Here is a 6,724-nt window from a genome sequence, read left to right on the forward strand (position 1 = left end):
CAAACAAGAGACTGTCAGGCTTTAAAACTGTGTAGGGCCCAGGCCTAGAACTGCACCCTGAGAGAGGGAACTGCACTCTGAGCGGGAGGTTCGAAAGGTCAAAGTGGGTAGGAGGGAAGACTGTCAAGTTTTAAACTGTGGATACCAAACAGAGAAGGTAAAGACGACTTTGAACTGTTGAACAGTAATCCAGAACTATTTTATTGCACAGTGTAAAAAAAAAAAAAAAAAAAAAAATGTGCATGGAATAGCGCACAAACTAAAGTAGGTAGAAATTAACTGGTTAGTCAGTCTTGGACTATAAACAATGCCTGTCAAATGAGCCATACTATTGTTTCCATAGCTATAATACAGAACACACGATGGGTCCGCAAACATCGCTAAAATGGTCAATAACGTTGGCGCCATTGAGTAAAGATGGGAAAAGAGTATGGCGTTCAATGAGTTAACGGGGACGGGGTTGAATGTGAACTAGATGAACTAGATGAACTAGATGAACTAGATGAGGGCGGGACGGACGTGAGTTTGTTTCTTTTCTGGTGTGAATCCTCATGTGTCTCTTTACATATGCCTTCCGAGTAAATCCTTTCCCACAAACTTCACAACTATAGGGCTTTTCCCCAGTATGGCTTCTTATATGTATTTTTAAGCCATCTTTTGCACTAAATCTTTTAGGACACAGTGTGCAACTATAGGGCTTTTCCCCAGTATGGCTTCTCATATGTGTTTCCAAGTCTGTAATGGTATTAAATTGCTTGCCACAAACAGTACATGTCCTGTGAGTTTGAAGGTGAAGTGTCAAGCTCACTGTGGGTTCTAAATGTTTTCCACACAAACCACAGTCACTAGAATGGACTTTAAGATGGCGCATTAAAGCGCTCCTATTAGGAAAACATTTCGCACACACTTTACAGCTCCAGGTCTCACATGGTATTTGGTTTGATAATTTCACCTCATGGGATGAAACCACAGAGCTCTTGAACTGGTTGCTGTTAGACAAACGCTGTCCTTTGTTTTTCTGTGTCTTCTTTGATGTCAGTGAGTTTAAACCAGGATGAGGTTCACTAGTCTCAGGCCAATCATCACTGTCATCAGTATCAGTTCCAGAACAGTCTGAAGAGAGGAGCTGGCCATCTGTAGTTGGTTCTAAATCACCAGCTGGATCTAAGTTACTGACTGGTTCTGATAATCCACCATTCTCTCTATCAGGTTCTGTTTTAATCTGTTCAGTTGAGGTGCTGGCTAGAGGCTCTGTCTCTCTGTTTTCCTCAGTCTGGGTTTGGTTAAACCATAAGGACTGAGGTTTCTCTTCATCATGTTCACTCTTCACAGGGACAGGGTTGAAAGTGAACTTGACATCAGCCTCCTCCAGACCTTGAAGCTGCTCTCCCTCCTGACTGGTCCAGAGTTCCTCCTGTTCCTCTTTAATCTGTAGGAGCTCTGGCTGCTCTTGGCCCAGACTGGGGCTCCTCTCCTGCTGTTCAGGGGGAACCTCCTCTTCACAGACAGAGAGCTGTGGAGGGTCTGGAGGGAGGCAGAATAATAACATGAATAGTAAATAATAGTTGTAATTGCTGTCACCATTGGAAAGCCACCCAATTTAAGAATTCACGCATGTTCTTCGTGTGCCCCAGGACAGTTCAGTCAGTATGTTCTTCCTGTGCCCCAGGACAGTTCAGTCAGTATGTTCTTCCTGTGCCCCAGGACAGTTCAGTCAGTATGTTCTTCCTGTGCCCCAGGACAGTTCAGTCAGTATGTTCTTCCTGTGCCCCAGGACAGTTCAGTCAGTATGTTCTTCCTGTGCCCCAGGACAGTTCATCCAGTATGTTCTTCCTGTGCCCCAGGACAGTTCAGTCAGTATGTTCTTCCTGTGCTCCAGGACAGTTCAGTCAGTATGTTCTTCCTGTGTCTCAGGACAGTTCAGTCAGTATGTTCTTCCTCAGTATGTACTGACATACTGACTGAACTGTCCTGGGGCACAGGAATAACATACTGACTGAACTGTCCTGGAGCACAGGAAGAACATACTGACTGAACTGTCCTGGGGCACAGGAAGAACATACTGACTGAACTGTCCTGGAGGCGCACAGGAAGAACATACTGACTGAACAGTCCTGGAGCACAGGAAGAACATACTGACTGAACTGTCCTGGAGCACAGGAAGAACATACTGACTGAACTGTCCTGGAGCACAGGAAGAACATACTGACTGAACTGTCCTGGAGGCGCACAGGAAGAACATACTGACTGAACAGTCCTGGAGCACAGGAAGAACATACTGACTGAACTGTCCTGGGGCACAGGAAGAACATACTGACTGAACTGTCCTGGGGCACAGGAAGAACATACTGACTGAACTGTCCTGGAGCACAGGAAGAACATACTGACTGAACTGTCCTGGAGCACAGGAAGAACATAGATGGTGAAAAAACGAGATAGTTCACTATGTCTGCCCATGATTAAAATGACATAAATGACATACGCAACATACAGATATATATCATGACATTTCTGACATACATGACATTGACATACAGGTATACAGTACTGTTACATTTGTGACATACAAGATATGCAAATATACAGTACTGTTAAACAGAGATCTTAACAGAAAATATATACATACAAGGGGGAGGAAACTGTACATTAGGAGGGAGTGGGTGGGTGGGAGGGGACATGTGTATTGTGAATTGTGTATTGTAAAAGCCAAGGTAGGCGATTCAATAACGTTACTAGATCAACTGATCTTTACATTTGAATTTTTTTTTCAAATAGTCTACTAGTACAAATGTTTGGATCAAAATGCTGATTGGTACTTTGGTAGTTCGTTCAGACGGGAGAGGAGAGGAAGAGGGGGTGTTTGCCTCCTTTCCTCAGACAATTCTTTGCACTCTTCTCCCTGATTTGTAATAGCTTTTGGCAATCTGAAGTACTCTTTTCCCGGTCCGACCGATAGTACAGCCAAAAACACAACAATAATTTACCATTTTGAGCAACAATGACCAGGAACAGTTGCGAGTTCGGTTGCGTTGTAAACATTCAGTATCTCCAAAATGGTCGACTTCCGGTTTGATGACGCGCCGTGAAAATGCTTGCGTACTACAACACAGTACATAAGCTACAGTCTAGACATGTGTATGGCTGGGAGCTTTTTACAATTAAACTCTTACACTAAACCAAAATAAAATCAAAACATTACTTAAAACAGAAATGGTAAACTAGCGCCACCTGCTGAATATAGCAGGAAATGCCACAGTGCATGAATGAATGAATGAATGAATGAATGAATGAATGAATGAAAACTTTATTTAACAGATTGCAGAATGGGTACAATACAGTACGGCTCAATACACACAATTGTTAAGGGGATGCAGACCTGAGAAAGACGTTTGTCTTGTTTCCATCAGGGTCCCCCATTTTCAATTCATATAGACATTTATGACATACACAACATACATGACATTTATGGCATAGGGACATATAGGTATTTAGTACCGATACATTTGTGACATAAACGGTATTAAAATATACAGTACTGTTACCCCTAGATCCTGACAGAGTATATACATATGATGGGGAGGGGACTGCACATTAGGAGGGGGTGGGTGGGTGGGAGAGAAATATACATACGGCGGGGAGGGAATATATACATGCGGTGGGGAGGAGACTGTCTATTAGATTAGGAGGTGGTGGGGGTTTTGGGCATTTACGGTGGCCAGTTTCGAATTGCAGCCTCCCGTAGGTGCTCTTTAAGAGCGGTTTTGAATGTGGGTAGGGATTCACATTCCTTTACAGCTTTGGGTAGGGCGTTCCACATTGATGTGGCATAATTGCGAAACGTGTTTAGTCCCTTGTTTGAGCCAAATCTGGGTTTAACATGATTTGTTGAGCTTCCTCTGGTGTAGTGGTTGTGGTATTCACTGACCTTTGGGAAGTATTTTGACATGTACATGGGTACCTTAGTCGTATAGTGTATCTTGTAGACCAGGCCCATTGCAAGTTGCTGTACTCTGTCGTCTACTCTAAGCCATCCTAGGTTGTCAAAGTGGGCAGGGGTGAGGTGGGTTCTGGGGGTAAGGTCAAGTAGTAGTCTGACCAGCTTGTTTTGTGATGTTTGTAATTTTGTTTTAAGCGCCTTTGAGGTGCTTTAGTTTGGTACCATGAGGTGCACGCATAGTCGTAGTACCCTTGAATGAGTGCTCCTGCCAGAGTCTTCAGGGTATTCTTGTTTACCAGAGAGGAGATCCGGTACAAGAATCTAGTTCGTTGGTTGACTTTTTTTATTACATTGGATGCCATTTTGTCACAGGAAAGATTTGCCTCTAGGATGGAACCCAGGTAGGTAATTTCGTCTTTCCTTGTGACAATATTGTCACCCACTGCAACTGAGAAGCCGTCGGTCTTGCTGAGTTTGTTATTTGAACCGAAGAGAATGGACTCTGTTTTGCCCATGTGTAATGATAGTTTGTTATCAGCGAGCCATATGCAGATTTTGCCTAGTTCCGAGCTGAGGGTTTTTTCAACCTGCAATTTGTTCTTGTCAGAGACCAGCAGGGCTGAGTCGTCCACAAACAGGAACAAGTTGCAGTCACAGGCTGACGACATGTCATTTGCATAAATTAGGAAGAGTAGCGGTCCTAGTATGCTTCCTTGTGGAACACCACAGCTCACTGTGAGGGGGGGGGATAGAGTACCGTTTACCTCTACCATCTGTTCTCTCCCCTCCAGGTAGGATTGCAACCAGCTCACTGATAAGCTATCAAAACCAATTGCTTTTAGCTTGTCAATCAGAATGGAGTGATTGACAGTGTCGAAGGCCTTTTGTAGGTCCAGCATGACCATGCCGCAGTATTTGCCCGCGTCCACCTCTTGTTTGATGTGGTCGTTCAAATAGAGGAGGCATGAGTCAGTGGAGTGGGACGTTCTGAAGCCAGATTGGAATTCGTAGATTAGATTTTTTTCCGCCAGGTACTTTTCGACCTGTTCGTAGACTTATTTTCTCCATGACTTTCGAGATGGAGGTAAGAATAGAAACAGGGCGGTAGTTGCCTGGGTCTAATTTGCTGCCCTTTTTGTGCAGAGGGGTCACTCTCGCAATTTTGAAGTCCTTGGGGACATATCCCTGTTTTATAGAGAGGTTTATTATGTGTGTGATGACTGGGGTGATGGCGGCTGCTGCGTCTCTGAGGAATTTGGAGGGGATGTTGTCATGGCCAGTGGCCTTGTTAGGTTGGAGGGCGCTCAATTTTTTGAGTACCTCATCGGTTGTTACCATCTCAAGTTTGAAGTCGTCTTTGTGGACCCCTAGGTTTTTGTAGTATGCTACTATGTGTTCTACCCCATAATGCCCTGAGTGGGAGGGTAGTTTGTTTACCAGTGTTGTGGCTATGTTTGTGAAGAAGATGTTTAAGTAATTGGCTACATCCAGCTTGTCTGTGATGAGCGTGTTGTCCGTCTTTATGTTTATGTTTGAGAATCTGGTTTTAAGTTTTTTACTGCAACCTAGTTGATTATTGAGTAATTTCCAAAGTTTGCGGGATTTGTTTTTGTTTTCCTCAGTTTTGTTGTTGATGAAATTTCTTTTTGCGGTTCTGATCATGGTGTTTACGTCATTTCTTAGTCTGTTTCTTTGAATTTTTTGTTCAACCACGTGGGCATGGAGTTCACGGTTTGAGCTTTTGGAAAGCTTTGTCTTACTTTTATGAAGTTCAGAGCATTTTTTGTCTCTGGTTTTCATAGCAGCCAGTATTTCAGTGTGCATCCATGGCTCAGTGCGATTTTTAACCCTGGTGGTTCTTATGGGTGCCATGTTGTTGAGTTTTGCTGTGAATTTGGTTTTGAATCCAAGCCATGTTTCTTCAACCTGTGTACCACCGAGTTCATCTGACCAGTCCAAGCTCCCCAGTTCTAGGTTAAAGGCCTCTCTAGAGTAAGTTTTGAGGTCTCTAGATGTGACTGTTTTGTGACAGCCGGCCTTCTGTTTTAGCTTTTTAGCATAGTTAGCAAGTAAATTAATTTACATTGATAAACATACAATATGCATGGAGCCACATACCTGCAAAAGACACATAAAGCAACACCACTGGAGTCTTCTGGTCACTGCACATCTTGCATACCTACATGTACAAAATTAAACAATTCATTCGTTTTTTCACCAGAATCGTTGCTTTGGTTGAAAATTGTATTAACAGATTGCAGAATGGGTACAATACAGTACGGCTCAATACACACAATTGTTAAGGGGAAGCAGACCAGAGAAAGACTTTCGTCTTGTTTACATCAGGGTCCCCCATTTTCAATTCATAACAATCATTGCGACATTTAACGTACCTATAAAACACTACTAGTGGTCAAATTAGCACAAATGTCATAAAACCATGTAACGTTAAGCATTATGTATTACAAGTTCAAACTTAAATGAGTTACATTTAGCAGAAACTAGTGAAATAAGGAGCTATATTTCAAACTGAACCACCTCACCTCAGCAGATAGAGTGGGTACGGCATCACAACAGGGACAGACAGCGCGATATGCAATGACCCAAAACTTCACAGGTGGTGTGACAGGATCTCACTGCCACCTAGTGGTAGCCTGTGTTACTGTATGTACTGTGTTGATTGATTGAACTTTTTATTAACGGATTGCAGAATGGGTACAGTACACAATTGTTAAGGGGATGCAGACCAGAGAAAGACTTACTTACGTCTCGTTTAAATCAGGGTCC

General features: G+C 43.2%; 1 long non-coding RNA gene across 1 annotated transcript; it reads right to left on the bottom strand.

The window, feature by feature from the left end:
* Positions 1-298: 298 nt before the first annotated feature.
* Positions 299-6,496, bottom strand: LOC311235887. Its single transcript, XR_014620174.1, has 3 exons — positions 6,481-6,496; positions 6,056-6,116; positions 299-1,524 (listed from the first exon to the last, which is right to left on the bottom strand). It is a non-coding gene; the product is annotated as an uncharacterized lncRNA (long non-coding RNA).
* Between the last annotated feature and the right edge of the window lie 228 nt (positions 6,497-6,724).

Source organism: Notolepis coatsorum (genome assembly GCF_963971535.1).
Source record: "Notolepis coatsorum genome assembly, chromosome: 10".
NCBI lineage: Eukaryota > Metazoa > Chordata > Actinopteri > Aulopiformes > Paralepididae > Notolepis > Notolepis coatsorum.